At 49.3% G+C, this 16,841-nt stretch overlaps 1 pseudogene across 1 annotated transcript; it reads right to left on the bottom strand.

Moving 5' to 3' along the window:
• Window positions 1-1,991: 1,991 nt before the first annotated feature.
• LOC144255871 (differentially expressed in FDCP 8 homolog) lies at window positions 1,992-13,452 on the bottom strand (annotated as a pseudogene). Its single transcript, XR_013343970.1, has 9 exons — window positions 13,326-13,452; window positions 12,298-12,403; window positions 10,345-10,494; window positions 8,866-9,007; window positions 7,498-7,662; window positions 6,855-6,982; window positions 6,600-6,713; window positions 5,576-5,656; window positions 1,992-3,153 (listed from the first exon to the last, which is right to left on the bottom strand). The product of XR_013343970.1 is annotated as a differentially expressed in FDCP 8 homolog (transcript).
• Between the last annotated feature and the right edge of the window lie 3,389 nt (window positions 13,453-16,841).

Here is a 16,841-nt window from a genome sequence, read left to right as displayed (position 1 = left end):
AGGGCAGACCAGGCACCGCCCAGACACCCTTTTCCGGGATCCTCCGCGGGAATCGGCGCCCAGAGCGGACACCCCTCAGGCCGCCTCGCCCATGCCTGACTGCCGCTGGGCCACTGTTCAACGGCGATGCACCTCCAGAGAGGAGGACCGGCTCCGGTGTCCGTGGGGCCGCACGGTGGTTAAGTGGTGGTTGTGCCATTCCTGGGTGCCCGCCGCTGTGCAGCCAGGCATTCGGACTGACATCAGAGGGCCCCATGCGAGTGCTCGGCACCAAGGACAAGCCAGCCTGGGTCTGGGCGGCCTCTGGACCGCGTCTCCGGGGGCATAACCCTGTCCCTCCTAGCAGCCTCCTTTTCCCTTTCCAGGGTTCTGTAAAGGCGTGTCAGGCAACCAGAGCCTTTCTAAAAGCACCTGAAACCAGTGTGCTTCCATTACATGTTGGAAGCCCAAGGGTTTAGGAAAAGGCCCCTGGATGAGTCTGTCATCCCTAATACCAAAGGGAGCAGAGAGCAGTTACCCTCGACATCAGATTAGAAGTGTTAATAACTTGCAGCCAAAACGCGGAAGTCTCTATGATGGCGAGACTTTTGCTGTCTCTACAATGGCGGCCATCGGAGATAATAAGAAGTCAATAGTCAATGGAGCCAGAGTGGTGGTGCCGCCTGTAATCCCAGCGGCTGGGGACGCTGAGGCAGGAGGATCGCAAGATCAAAGACAGCCTCATCAATGGGTGAAGCGCTAAGCAATTCAGTGAGACCCTCTGCCACACGACCAGCGCTCGCTTCATGAAAGAAGGTTTGATTTATGAGTAAATGCTAGGGAGTTTTAGATTAAAGAGACAAGACTCCTATTACTTTTTTTTTTTTTTTTTGCAGACACAACATCTTTTGTACGTGGTGCTAAGGATGGAACCCGGGCTGCATGCATGCCAGGTGAGCGCGCTACCGCTTGAACCACATCCCCAGCCCATCCTATTACTTTTAATACCAGCTCCAGGACAGCGTCTCCTAGCTCCTGCCTCCAGCCACCTAATGCGGTATCCAGGTTTACAGGAGGGAGAGAACATGCCAGGGACTGGACTTTTATTGGGGAACAAAAAATTCAAGGGAAAATCCCATCCAATGAAGCTTAAGGGGGGCAGCATCCCAAGGTCAGGGGTGAGGATTGGGTCTTCACGGAAGTGGCCAGGCACGCCTATGCACAGGCAAGCCCTCAGACCTGGAAAACGATTGGGAATAGCTCTGACACAGCTGTGTCTAAGCGCCTCTCATCCAGCCAGGGAGGTAACTCAAATCACGTGCCATGATGGCCTCCCACAAAACCCTGTCTCTAATAATAATCCAAAATAGGGCTCAGACTATGTCTCAGTGGTGGAGTGCCCCTGAATTCAATCCGCGGTATACCACCCCAATGCAACCCCCAGACAAAATGCCATAATAGAGCATGGAATGTTTGTTGATGATGTGGCTGGAAGAACAGAGCCAGCAAAATGAGCTGGAATGTCACCATCATTCAGAAGAAGGCTGAGTTTGTTTCATGTGTTACAGCATCAACAAGGTGGGAACTCTATAACTAGAGTGAGTAAAGCATGGTTTGTGAGATTCAAAGAGTGCCACTGTCCACCCCACTTCCAGAGGAAGAGTGCACCTCCTAGCAACAACTGAGACATATATCCATATGTGCTGGAAAACACCATCAAAAGTGAATACAACTCCAGCAGGTTTTTGATGTAGATAACAAAGGCCTATATTGGAAGAGAATGTCTGAAAGAACGTTTATTTCAATGTGAGAAAGCTGACCCTGGGTCTAGATGGATGCTACTGCTTTGCCAGAAGCCAAGTGCCAATGTCTCGGCTTGGCACAGAATCACGAGCCACCACACAGCTTTGTAGGTTCAAACAGCAATTCTTTATTCCCGATCTCACACCAGCCTCCACACACGTTCAGGAGCAGTCTAAATCTCCTGCACACTTCACCTACTCCATGAGGCTTTTTCCAAATCCCATTTGAATCTCACGAGAACTCAAAGGTAACAAGCAGCAGGAACACCCTAATCCCAGCAGCAATAATCTTCAACCTCAACTTCCCTAAAACCCATATTCTTAAAACGGGAAACGCCTTAAACCGGGAACACCCTAAACCCAAGGACCGGGATACTTCCTCAAACCTGCAGGATACTTCCTTAAACCTGGATCCACCCTCGATCACCTTGAGCAGGGTCATCTTTCTCAAACACACAAGCAAGGTCGCAGCAAATTTCCAAGGCAAGTCCATTTAACATGGGGTACACTGGCAAGGATTATGATGTGTCAATACCTACTTGGTAATGGCCCTCAGCACTGCTTAGTGGAAATGCAGCTGGGGACAGTTGAAGTCCTTGCTGGTGTGACACTCAGAAACTCCTAAGGCTCTGAAGGGGTACTCAAAGCCCAATTTGCCTATAATCTGGCAATCAAACAAAAAGTCTTGGGCTACCAGGAACATCTTGAATGGTTTACATGCATTTTTTGGCCTGCTATTGAAAACTACTGTGCCCAGAATAAGCTCACCAAGAAAGCATTGCTCATTCTAGACAATGTGTCATACCACCCAGTAAATTTGAGTGATCTTTCTGATAATGTAAGAATAGAAGATCTTCAAGACAGTATAGCTGACTCAGTCTAGCCCATGGGTCAAGGTGTAGCCTCAGCTTCAAAGCTCATTACCTGAGAAGGACTTTTGAGTACACCCGAGAAGCAGCAGATGGCAAGGATAGGCTGTGATCAGAGAGTTTTGGAGAAATGACATAATGGATGCTGTAGATAATATTGTATCTTGGGAGAACATCAAGCTAGCAATGATGAACAGTGTGGGGGATATTTGACTAGAGTGTGTTCATTCCCAGAGTTTTTCTCAAACAGATACAATTGCACAACTTCAATAAAACATTGTGACACTTGCCAAGAATGTAGCCCTGGAAGAGATGGTAGAGACTGACATGAACCAGTTACTGTGATCCATGAAGAAGATCTTTCAAATGAGGAAGTGATGCAGCTGGAACTGGAGCAGGCAGCAGGACAGGAAGTGGGTCCTCCCTACATCAGCTGACCACAGAATTGTCTGCAGCCTTTTCACATTTTGAAGCTGACTTGCAGGTCCTTACCAGTAACAGCTCTAATGATAAGTGAAAATTGAAAGTGTCAAGAATAATCAATGGCACAATTAGTTTCTACCAGGAATTATTTGAGAACCAGCAGGTTTTTTATCAAAATAAAAGCCAAAAGCACAAATATACTTCAGTGTTGAGATCCAAATAGACCTCTGGGCTTCCAGATGTTTAATATGCATAAACTTTCTGCTGGTATTTCCTTTTTTTTTTCCCTAGATGTAGACGGACACAGTATTTTTGTTTTATTTTTATGTGGTGCTGAGGCTCAACCCAAGACCTCTCACATGCTAGGCAAATGCTCTAACACTGAGCTCCAACTCAGAAAGGTATTTCCTATTTCACAATTTGAAGTATCAGATTTTGTCATTAAAACTGTATTTACATCTGTGAAAACATTTTTTTTATTTACATCAGGAAAAAAAGAAAACTTGCAAAGAGGAGACTAGCCTTTTCAGACATTAGAGCACAAGATCAAGGCCCCATAATTAAAGCAGTGTGAAAGTCAGGCTTATGGATGGGAACAGAGAGTTCAGACATGGATGCAGATAGATTTTGCAAAAGATAGTTCAAGATAACTGGTTGACCGTTTGGAGGAACATAAAATTAGATCTATACCTCACAAAATATGCTCAAACCATACCAGGAATCTGAAGAGAAATGTGAAACCATGCAAGTGTACATGAGTGAATTTCTCTTCTTTTTTAGAAACGGGGTCTAGCTGTTACCCAACTGGTGCTGAACTTCTGGGCTCAAATGACCCTCCTGCCTCAGTCTGCTGAGCCTAGAACTTGAAGCACACACCACTACTCCCAGAAGTGGATGCCTTTTAACCTAGGTATAGGGAAAATTTTTCAATGACATGAAGCCCAGATTAAGTGAAACAAAATATTAATCAATTTTGGCCATATAAAAGTATAATCAAAATAAAACATTTCCATGGGAATGCAAACAAGGTCAAAAGGTATTGAGAAACTGAAAGAAAATATTTGCAAGATATTTCACAATAAATGGGCTAAATCCCTAACTTGCAAAGAATTCTTAAAAATTGAGAGGGAAAATACTAAAAATCCAATAGAAAATTGGACAAAACACAATTCATGGGGCTGGAGATATGGCCCAAGTAGTAGTGCGCTTGCCTGGCATGTGTGAGGTACTTCAGCACCACATAAAAAAAAAAGACAATTCATAAATAAATTAGATTCTGAAATATGAAAAGAAGTTCAATCATACTTGTAATTAGAGAAATACAAATTAAAGCTACACATTGTTTCTCATTACCTCTTACCCTAACCCAATTCTGGCTGTCCCTCTTCCTGGTCCCAGTTCCCCTGCTTGGCACCTGCCCCACACTCCCTGTCCCCTTCCCTGCTTTCTCTTGTCCACTGTGCCTATCTCTGACATACACTCATTTTTCTTGAATTACTGACTGATGGCCACTCTCCAAGGGTACAGAACTCTCCTGCTTGTCCTATTCACTGTTTTCAGAATCCAGACCAGAGTCGTGAATGTTGATTGAAGAATAAACAGGTGGTTTATTCTAAATATTTCTCTTGGTTGCAGTTGAACACAAGACCTTTGTTTTATTCATTTATGTTTATGTGGTGCTGAGGATGGAACTTAGGGCCTCACAAATGCTAAGCAAGCCTTCTACCACTGAGCCACAGGCACAACCCTAAACAGGTGAGTTTTTAGTTTTGGGTTTTTTTTTAAAATATTTATTTATTTAGTTTTCGGTGGACACAACATCTTTGTTTGTATGTGGTGCTGAGGATCGAACCCCAGCCTCACGCAGGCCAGGCGAGCATACTACCGCATGAGCCACATCCCCAGCCCCATACAGGTGAGTTTTAAAACTTGTGTTTGGGATGGGGTTGTGACTCAGCGGTAGAGCGCTCGCCTAGCATGTGTGAGGCCCTGGGTTCGATCCTCAGCACCATATAAAATAAAATAAAGATATTGTGTTCATCTACAACTAAAAAGTAAATGAAAAAATAAAATAAAACTTGGGTTCCTCCTGGGCTGGTGTTGTGGCTCACTGGTAGAGTGCTCACCTAGCATGTGTGAGGCACTGGGTTCAATCCTAAGTACCACATAAAAATGTATAAATAAAAATTAAAGATATTTAAAAAAAAGACAACTTGTGTTTCTCCTGTGGGAGGAAGCTGGGCCAGGTTCACCCCCATGGAGACTCACATGAAGGTTGAAGGACATCTTACTCATCTGTTTCCAAAACTGAAATAATCAAAGAACACTTCTGTGGGTAGACTCCCTGATGGCTTATTATCAACCTGGTGTTCTGGCACAGTTTGGGAGGCCCAGACTGCTACAAGCTAAACATACACAACTACCAAGTTATCTGAAAAGTTCTGAGTGTGAGGTGATTCCATCACCCTGGCTCTTTGGGGCCAGTCCCTCTGAGAGTCTGACCTGCAGTAGCAGACGAGCTTCCATGGCCTCCTTGCAAGTGATGAAGTATGGCTTCATGAGCAGAATGTCCTGGTGCAGCTTCTATGGACAAGGGAGCAGGTTAACTCCTCAGCTAGGGCAGAGGGGAGGCATATAGGACACAGTTAGGGGCACACAGATCCAGAAAGGTGGTCATGGCCCCTCACCATGATCTCGTCAGCAAGGCAAAGGGACTGGCCCTGTGCTGGTTTGATGGGGTCATGTCCACTAGGTGGCCTCGGTTTACAGTCTGCGTGGCAACAAGATGAGCAGGGAATGGGGAGGTACCCTCAGTTTCCCCAGGATGGTCCCAGATCCGAGAGTTCCAGCCACACTCACGTCAGGATCTTGAGGTTCATTTACTGTTGCCCACAGAATCCCCCAGCCACTCTGCTTATCCCAGCTCCCGAGGCCTGCAATGCACCCATCAGGGCAATACTGGTCCACATCAAGCACTGAACTGAGATTCCAATTGGATCCCACATCTCTCATCAGCCCTGTGGCGTTGGCGACTCAACCTGCTCTGTTGGTCCTCTCCCAGGTGACATGGGAACTAACCCTTTCCCCCACCTTGCCTGAGGCAATGTGGCACCTCCTACCTGGACAGAGCCTCAGTCTGCCCTCAGTCCCAGCTCTCCCTCGTGGCACAGAGCAGGTGAACGTAGCTGGTCTGTACTAAGTATACAACACACACTGGCATTCTCAGATGTGGCACACACAAAGGGTACAATAGATCAATAATTTTACATATTGATTGCACATTTAAATCACCTTTTGGATACACTGGGTTACATAAAATATAATAAGACTACTAGAAATTTAAAAATTGCCTCCGTGCCTGCATCAGATTGCTCCAGGACAGTGTCAGCACTGTCAATCTGCAGGGCAGCCAAGCGGGCCAGTTGAACCTAAGCAGTACCTCTCCTCTGCGCACACCTTTTGTGGCCCTCCACTGCTAGAAAACTGAATCCATCAGATACAGCATCCTGCCCACCCCTAGCCTCACCCGGATCTCCACCAGCTCCTCCACGTAGTTGAAGAGCAGAGGGTTCATCTCCCAGAGTCGGAGCACTGGCTGGGACACCATCAGCGCCAGGTAGCGCAGGCTGCAACGAGAAACCTGCGGGGTCCTGGAGTGACCATGCCAGCCCAGGGAGCCAAATCCCGCCCACACGTGCCTGCTGGCCATGGGACACACCCACCGCTTGCCTGCCATTTGGCTCTCCCTCCCCAGGCCCTCTTCCCTGTCCCCAACCCCTACCTTGCGGGGCTCAAAGTCCCAGTTGTGCACCACTCGTGCAGGGATGACGGCCAGGTCATTCCAGTGGCAGTGGCTGCAGTAGTACTGGCCTGTGTAGTTGCACTGATGGGCCTCGCTGGGCACGCCCCCTGTGGGGATCAGCCATTCAAGGTCACTGGCAGCCGCGGCCTGCCTCACCAGCCCACAGCCCACAGAAAATGGAAAGCAGGGTCAGTGATCCCACCCTCCAGACCAGACCTACCATCCCTAAGCCATGAGGCTGAGGGGCTTATGCCCTCAGTTTGATCACAATTTAAACAGGGCAGGAGGATCCCACTCTAGGACCGCTTGTGGGACCCCATGAATGAATGCTGATAAGTCTCAAAACACCCACTCTGTATGGCTAGCCTGTGGTTCTTCTGGTCCCTGCCTGGGTGGGCTTCCTGTGACAGAGGGCCACAGAGCTGAGCTTTGGTCCCAGCCAGGTAGAGATGTGGGCAAGTCAGGAAATAGCTAGAACCTCAGCTTGCTTTTAGTCAGAAATGCAATTGTCAGTCACTTCCCAAAGACAGGGAGCAGGGACTGACCCCCAGACTCTCACTTAATCCTTCCACTACCCATGCTGGAACAGCTCCCTCACCCTATTCTCCCTGCCACCACTCACACAAAGAGATGGGCACCCGGCACTCAGTGCAGCAGTAATCCTGGCTGTCCAGCCCTGTCTCAGGGCAGATGTTCAGCTCATACTCAGCCTGATAGCTAACTTTGGAGCTCATGCAGGGCTTGGAGATGAGGCTCAAGCACTTGCTGTGGCAGCGGTAATAACACCCTGGGTGGGAACAACCAGGCCTCTTAGAAGTGGAGAGGAGGGTCCTGCAGCATAGGCTGACCTTCAGCAGGACCACTCTGCATCCTGCACATTTCTGCTGCAGTGTCCAGATCAATCCAAGACCTTATTGTGGCATTGCCCCAGAAGTGCCTTAAAGATCCTCACAGTTCCCTGAGCCTTATCTCTCAACTTGAGACACACATGTCCTGGGGCCAACCTGCCATTCCCACCCACCAAACCCAAGCTTTCCAAATGGAATTCTCACTCTTCTGTTCCATCCCCAGTCCTGTTTCCCCTCTGGTTTTCCACAACTCCATCCATCCACAGCTGAGCCAAGACACCATGAGTTATGCCAACTCCTCTTATCTTTTACACTGCACACCCAAACCCCCAGCTGGCATGGCCTCAGCCACCTCTCACTCCATCGTACCCATCAGAGTTTTGTACCCTCCCCCTTCTACTCACCTCTCCTTCCGGCTTTGCCCCTCCTCCCACCCTGCTCAAGTCAGCAGCCAGTGTCTAAAGCAGTCAAGCACCTATGGCTCTACAAACAAGCCAACTTCACCACACCTCCTCACACAGGACGCTCTAGTCGCTGTCTTCTGCTCCTCCTTGAAGACTTCAACCATGGGACCTTTCATCACATGGCTTCCTCAACCAGAACACCCCTCCCTAGGTACATCCCTGCCTTGCTCCCTGACCTCCAAGCATTTGCTTAAATGTCACGTGGGCACCCTGAAGTGGTACCCACTCTACCCACCATACATCCTATTCCCTTTCCCTTTTTCTTTACTACCATGTCATTTACTAATCTGATATTTCCACCAAGAAAATCTTCTACAGTGATGGAAATGTTCTCTCCATACTGTCCAGTGTGGCAGCCACCAGCCTCAGGTGGCTATTGAGCACTCGCAATGTAGACAGTACCACTGATTTATTCCTATTTAAATTTGATGGCCATGTAGAGTTAGTGACCACTGTACTGGACAGCTTGGATCTGGATGCAGGCCAGTGAAGGCAGGATCTGTGCCCCTAACTGTTCCTTGTATCTCCAGCACACAATAGGTCTTGGTCCACTGTGTACACTATAGAGGATTCACCTGAACATGACCCACATCTGGAAGCAGAGCTTTGGACTTCTCTGCCCTGCCCCAGAGACCTAGACTGCTTATCCAGTAGGAGTGAGTCTCAGTCTTGGCCTACCTGTGCAGGTGTACCAAGTCTGAATGAGTCCCCAGATGATGGTGTTGCACTTGTTGCAGGTTTGCTTGACCCTCTTGCTCTTCTCCTTGTAGAAGCGGTGCTCAAGAAGGACCCTAATGTTGGGCTCATCCTCATTGGGGTCCTACAGACAGAGAGCCAGGAAAGGGCCAGCAGTGAGCTGGTTTCAACTCCTTTCCTTTATTCTAGCCCCTCTACTTATTTCCTCCAGGCACTGCTTATAGGAGTGCGAGTTCCCATTAGCCATAGAAAGACGGTCAGTCAGGGGCAGATCACAGACCACCCACTCCATTTCCCAGCAGCCCTGTCAGCCACTTGCCACCTGGGTCTGCCCTGTGAGCAGGAATGATCTACTCTCCCTTTGCTGGCTGGGTGCAGACCAAAGCGACATGGTGTGGAGCCCTCTGGGACTCTCCCAGGGAATGGCAGAGCCATGAAAAAGGATGACTCGGGTCTTCAACACCATTACCTGTCACACAGGCCCTGGACCACCTGGGGGGGTTTTCATGAGGAAAATCACACACCAATCTCCTTTAAATCACTGAGTTTTTGGATTGTGTGTGGCCACAGCCTTACTGATTTCCCAGGGTCTCCTGATGTGGAGTCTTCATTAGGAAATCAGTGAGGCTGTGACCATACACACATTGTGGGTCACTGCGGGGCCCACAATGACAGCCAAGCCGAGGAACACAATTGGCCTGCAGTGGACACCTAAGGATTTTGGACTCTGGGATTCATTACCTCCTTCTGTTCTCTGGTCAGGAAACTCCTCCTCCTCATCTAGAGAGGAGGATGTGGCTCAAAGAGGTACTGCCCCACTCACTTGCTTCAGTGGGGCACCTGACCAGAGCTGGCACACTGCGGTGCTTGTTTCAGGCATGGCCATGTGGCAGGACCAGCCAATCAGAGGTCAGGAGGGCCCAGGACTGACTTCTGCCCTAACCACTGACAAAGGGGAGCTTCAGACTGGGGCTGTCTCAGTGGTCGAGCACTTGCCTAACTGGCAGGAGGCCCCAGTTCCATCCCAGAACCACCAAAAAAAAAAAAAAAAAAAAAAGAAAAAGGAAAGGAAACTCTCCTCTGCTGCAAAGCCCAGCTGCCGTTGCTGGGCTCGTGTCTGCATCATCTGTCTGCGGACTACTGAGGAGGGGTCAAACATGGAAAGCAGAACAAAAGAGGGCAGGATTCCTGAGGATCTGTTGGTTAACAAGAAAATACTTTCCTTCTCGTTTAAGCTGCTTAAGGTCAGGTTTCTGTTCCTTGCAACCAAGAGGGGAAAAGCCTGCACTTGGGATAAGGGCCCATCCCTCACTCTGCATTTCTAGATGCCTTTATATCTCAGCCCCTCAGAGCCCAAAAAGATGTACCAGGGAGGAACTGGAGGCCACCCTGGTGCTCCTGTCCCCACTGCTACAGCCCTGGCTCTAGGCTCCCCCTGTGGCACAGCCGGCCAGCACCCACCTTCAGCTCCTGGAGCTTCAGCCGCAGGTGGATGAGCCTCACCACTGCGTCCTTCTGCTTCTCCGACTGCTCAGGCAGCTCCAGGATCACCTGCTTGCATTCCTCAATTGCCTGCTGTAGTTGCTGAACATCGGAGGCCAGGAACAGACCCTGCCAGGTTGGGGAGCAGTCAGATGGCCACTCCTTGGACTCTCCCTTGGAGGCCAGACTGATCCTCATGGACAGTTAGGCACAGAGCAGACCTCAAGCCCTTCCCCCAGATGAGGACTTGTTCAAAGCCCAGGAGAATTAGCAGCACAGTCAGAATCCATCCTGCACTGCCTGTCCCCAACTGGACTAGTCTACCCACAGACTTCTGAAGACCTAGTAATTCAGGATGCTTTCCAAAATACAACTTCCAAGGGCTGGGATGGGCGCTCAGTGGTACAGGGCTTGTTTTACATGCTGGAAGCTGATGTAGTCCCCAGCCCAACCACCACTCCTCAACACACAAGCACACTAACTTCCTTTTTTTTTTTTTTTCAGAAATTTGACTAGGGTTTTTGTTTTGTTTTGTTTTGTTTTGTTGACTCTACTATTTCACTTACTATTTATTTGTTTTTTTGTACTGTGGGTTGAATCCAGGGTCACTTAACCACTGTCCTATATCCCCAGTGCTTGTTTGTTGTTGTTGGTGGTGGTGGTATTTTTTTTTTTGAGACAGGGTCCCACTAAGTTGCTGAGAAAATCGGCCTTAAACTTGCAATTCTCCTGTCTCAGCTTCCCAAGTCACTGGGATTACAAGTACGCACCACTGTGGCTGACTGTTACACTGACTTCAAAAGAACTTCCCCTTAGAGGCAAGCTGGGGGAATGATACTTGCTGTCATAAAGGAGAGGAAATGGCCACTTGGCTCAATTGCCAAGCCCAGACAAAGGCCAATAAAGGAGCCTGGAGGTGTCCACCACCACCAGACTAGCAGGGATTTGCTAAGCCCCAGACTCAGAACAGACCACAGGGAGGCAGCTCCTGGAGCTGAGCAGGTTGGGCTGACACTCAGGAACCTTCCTCATCCACTGGTGTGCTGGGCTGTAAGAGACCCAGGCAAAGAGAAGATGCACCCTTCCCTTCTCCTCCAAAAGTCTGTGGCCAAAAGGAAGTATTCAAAATGTTACGATAAAGATAAAAACATGTATCTGGGGCTGGGGATGTGGCTCAAATGGTAGCATGCTTGCCTGGCATGCTTGCGGCCCGGGTTCGATCCTCAGCACCACATACAAAGAAAGATGTTGTGTCTGCCGAAAACTAAAAAATAAATATTAAAATTCTCTCTCTCTCTCTCTCTCTCTCTCTCTCTCTCTCTCTTTAAAAAAAAACATGTATCTGCATGGGCAACGTTTTAAGGCCACATACAAAATGAAAAATGAATTAAAATCGAGTGACTTCTGGCTAAATCTTTTTAAGTTACATTCTGATTTTACTGTGTTTCTCTCAAATAAAAGTTGGAGATAGTTTGCATAAAACTAAAGGCTTTCTAACTTTTCAAATAATTCCAGCTCTTCCACATTCACTTTTCATTCAAAGTAACCCTTTTGTAGAACTTCATGTAGAACAAGCAAGAGTGGCCCTTCAGTGCTGGGCGGCGGGGAGGCAAGGAAGGCCTCCTGCTTTCCTCATCCACCCTCACTCTACTGCAGATCTACAAGACCCCTGAAGACCCCAAAGGGAACCAATCCTCACACTGGCTCCCCAAGAATCTGGTGCAGGAGCCTAGAGGAGGGCAGAAGCCCTCGGTTCTCAAGCTCCAAACCCAGGCTTTCTCCATCTGCTCTCAAACAGGCTCAGATTCGAGCTCCAGGGGACTTGGCTGAGGAGGGGACGATCAATGAAAATGGTGGTTCCCTGGGGAGGGAAGACTGCACACCTCAAACCTCATGGTCCAGCCCCTCTCCCCTCCCAGACCCAAACCTCACCACAGGGCTGGAGAAGTGGTCCTCAGACAGGCCAAGATCCATCATGCACTCAGAGCAGTGGAACCCAGGCTCCCCGGGGGGGGGGGGGGCAGCCCAGGCAGGGTCTCTGGAGGAAGAGAGGAGGGGCATGGAGGATGGTAGGAAAGAAAACTCAGCCTGCTCTCTCTCATGCTCCTCATCCCCCAGGAAGGAAGCTGGGGACACTGGAGCTGGGAAGTGGGACGCAGGTAGACACAGGAAGGAGGCCCTGGGGAGCTGGGCCTGCTCAGCTCTGCATGCCCATTTGGTTTAATTCAAAAAGGTGAGGTATAGGGGCTGGGATTGTGGCTCAGTGGTACAGCACTCGCATAGAACGCGCAAGGGCCTGGGTTCAATCCTCAGCACCACATAAATGTGAAATAAAGATATTATGTCCACTCAAAACCAAAAAATAAACATTAAAAAAATGATGAGGTGGAATGGTATTCAATGGTGCTAAAAGAGGCCCACAAGATAGCTTTATAGAAACATCTCAGTTTCTACAACAGATACTTCATGTATAACTACATGGACTCTGCACTGATTCTACAGAGCCAAAAAAGCAACTGAATTTCTAAAAAAAAAGGAAGTGTGTGTGTGTGGTGTAGCCACTGAACAGTTATAACACAAAATCCATACTCTGGTGTGTACTGCAGGCCACCTCTGCAGTTCCTGGATTCATACCCTCCTGACCCCTAGGTGAGCAGGGGCCTCTGCACAGGATGCTCCACCTGCTAACTTCCCCCACCAGTCTTGGCTCTGAGTTTGTTCCACAAGTGTCCTCTGAGCGTGGACTATGTGCCAGGCCCTGGGATTCAGCAGTGGCACACCAGTCACAAATCCCTGCCCTCAAAAGCTCCTGCTGGCAAGAAGGCAGAAGCAATCCACAGAGCAGGTAGAAAGCGACTGTGCCCTTGGTAACCCACTCTGGGAGAAAGCCAGCATGCTGGAGAGGGCAGTGGTGGGCTGGGAGAAGGGTCAGGGGGCCCACAGAGTCCCCCAGCACCTACCTTCAGAAGAAATGTCCAGGGCCTCCTCACTAGGTCCCTGCTCATGCTGCCTTGGCCCCAACTCCTTGTTGAAGGGGTTGAGGTGAGCCTGCCGGAACCGGGCCAGCTTCTCATCATATTCCATAGCATTCCACCTGCAGTAGCCAGGCAGGGCAAGATGAGGACCCAGGTCCCAGCCTCACCATGGAGCATTCCCATTCCCGAAAACCCCTGCCTCTTTCAGGAAGCATCCCCACACTACAGCCTCCATCCTCAGACTCTCCCTCTACCACCTGCAGACCCTGTCCAGGCCCCTTGGCAGGCTCCCCTGGGGAAGTCCACGGCCCTTCTGATGTCCGTCATGTATATGACTTATCCAAGGGTGCCCAGCCAGATGCCCTGGAACCCAAGGTCTTCCCTCCCGCTCAGGGTTTTTTTTACCCCAGACACTATAGGGCTCCAGCGCTGGGGTCCCCCATACATCTAAACTGGCCTCACTCGGCCAAGTCCTGCCATGCCCTTGCTGTTGGCCGACTTCCCTGAGACACGTCTCCTACAACTGGGATCCTCCATCCCAACCTAAGGTGCTCCTTTCCCACCACAACTCCTGGAACTGCAGCCAGTGTGGGGCCCACAATGCTTTTCTGTCTGTTGTGTGACTGGCAGGGCCCACCTTCCCCCTGCTCCGGGAATGCCTCCAGGTTCTAGACTCTGCTGGCACCTCTCAGGTCTGGGTTCCAGTCCTGCTGAGAGCCACATGACCTGGGACATTCTCACAGCTCTGTGCCTTGTCCTCCAAGGTAACAAGAAGGAAGCGCCTAGTCAAGGATCAGTAACTGTTCTTTCCCATCACAGGACTCAACAAACTAAGGACACACAGGGCTAAGGACTCAAGGCAGGAAGGAAGGGCTTTGTCTGGGCAGGAACACAGGCAGCCAAATATGGCTCCCACTTAATTAGCTGGGTCACACTCCTCAACCTCTCTGGCCCTGTTCCCTCCACGGCCTCCCTCTACCTCTATTTCATCATCCACAAGTCAGCCACTTTCCAGGTGAAATTGGTTCACAGAAGTTGAGCACAAAATAAGCTCTTGGTAAGATTTACTCTGATAGGCAGGGTACAGTGGCACACACAGCTTAGAAGGCTGAGACAAGAGGATCACAAGTTCAAGGCCAGCCTCAGCTACTTAGCAAGGCCTTAAGCAACTTAGTGAGATCCTGTCTCAAAGTAGAAATCAAAAAGGGCTGGGGATGTGGCTCAGTGGTAAAGCAACCCTGGTTTAAATCCATTGTATAAAGAAAGAAAAAAAAACAAAAACAGAAAAGATTTACTATCATAGGAAGTCAAAAGATAATTTTTCAAAGCTGTGCAGTAAGTCCAGGGGTCCTGGTTATGCTTCTTCCATACCTGTTATGCAAGACAATCCTGTGACTCCTCCTCTGCTCCCTCACCCAAAAGAAATGGAAGAGAACTGAGTCCAGAGGGAAAGGCCCTGCCCTGGGCCCCAGTGTCACCTCACTGGCAGCTAAACAGCCCCACCCCAGCCCCATGCTGTCCTTACACTGGAGTCAGGAGCTCCACACCACCTGTGGATCCTGGCCTGCTTGTTATGCCTCTGACGTGGAGTATGGGTTGGGCAGCCAGAGTTCTAGTCTGGCAGGAGCCAGCACCTGTTGACAGGCAGCTCCTTGGTCAAAACCGGAAGGTACAGAAGAGGATGAAGGTGCTGTGGCTCAAGCCTGGCCTCTCACTATCACCTGGTGACTATGGGTGGCTCACACTGGGCACCAGAGTCAGAGGCAGCCATCTGATACCCACCTCCCAAGTGCCCAGAGAATAGCAGGAGAGATTATGCACTCCCAATATTCACTGATGCCTTCATCTTGAGTAGGGAGTCCTCGTTTTTTGGCTTGTCACATGATTTTCCAGTCTCTCCTGCAGCTAGACATGGTAATTTGACTATGTTCTGACCAATAGGAAATGAACAAAAAGATCACACAAGACTTCTGGGAATTGTTCTTAAAGGGAGGGCTGGTCCTCTGCAGTCCTTCCTTCCTCCCTTTTGCTGTCTGGGGTGAAGATGTACTGAGTAGAGCTGGACCAACTACCTTGGGCAGGGACATAGAAGTCACAATGCAGATGGCCAAATGACAAGATTGCAGGAGATGCCTGAGCACTCACTGCAAAGTTTCTTTCAAGTGAGACAGAAACAAACTTCCATTCACACCACTGTTATTGGGGATAGAGTTCTGTCTTTTGCAGCCCAAACAAAACGTGATTCTTCACCCTAGTTGCCTCTTGGTGTTAAGATGAGCAAGCCCAATTTAAACCCCAGTTCCGCCAGTTCCCCACTACATGACTTGGGTAAAAGCCTACACATTTCTCTACTTCCAACTTCTCATCTCTCACATGAAGATATGATAGTACCATATGGGCCTATTGTAAATATTGGTTAATACAAAGTTCTGAAAGTGCTGGCCAGCACATAGTAAGCCAATGATAAGTACCAGCTACAACTTGTTATTATCATTGTTACCATTATTGTTGAGATGACAACACTGATTTAAATTCTGGCTTTCCTAGTGATGAGCTACAGGACCACATTGCCTACAGTCACGGAGAACACTGCCTCCTTAAGTGGATGAGAGGTTAAATGTTCATATAGACATGAAAGTCAGCAGCCCAGAGTTGCTGCTGAGAAAACTATCACTGTTATCACATGATAATGGGCCCAATAGAAAGGAATTGGAGTAGAGGGCTTGGAAGCCACCCCTAGGAGCTCTCCCTGCAAACCTTAGCCTGAGACTCAATATCTTTACACTTCCCAGCAACTGTCTTGGGGCTGCAATCTCCAGAGGAAACAGCATCTTTTATTCAACTCCTGAGTGGCATTGTCACGCCCCAGGCCTGGCACCAAGGCAGTGGATGGATGAAGCAGTGGTGTCATTTGACCTCTCAGTGCTAGTTTCTCTCCTGACTGGTTAGGGAATCAAGTTTCCCTGTCTGCTGAGGGCAGATAGATGATGTCCCAGCACATGGCTGCAAGAGTACAGCTGCTGACTTTAGTAGAGAGCCAGCAAACCATTCCCTTCAAAGTCACCCCACAGAGCTCTGCACCCATTATTCTGGCTTGAACTTAGAAAGGAACAGGCAAGAAAGGGGAGAGAGGAAAGAACCCCACTCTCTATCCTCTGCCCTCTAGAGATCTCCCCTCTTGTAGTGGAGATGACTGCCAACATAGCAATCAAAGAAACGTCAGAGTGTAGCCAGAGGAGCCCCAGGGGCAGAGGGACACTGAGCTGAAGCTGAGGATATCTTCAGGATCCATGCATCAGACCCCCCATGTCCTGCCCACCTGGCTACCATTCCAGCTGTCATCTGGAGGTCCTGAGAGTTCACCCTGGAGGGGGACAAAGTGCGCTTCATCTGTACCTTAAACAAGGCCTGCCAGGACCCAGGTGTGCCCAGGGACAGGGTTACCATTCCTTTAAGGACGACCCACCAATGAGGCTAGCTGCAGAGGCAAAACTCCCCCAA

Source organism: Urocitellus parryii, chromosome 7 (assembly GCF_045843805.1).
Source record: "Urocitellus parryii isolate mUroPar1 chromosome 7, mUroPar1.hap1, whole genome shotgun sequence".
NCBI classification, from domain to species: domain Eukaryota; kingdom Metazoa; phylum Chordata; class Mammalia; order Rodentia; family Sciuridae; genus Urocitellus; species Urocitellus parryii.
This window is presented reverse-complemented; position numbering and strand designations above follow the sequence as displayed.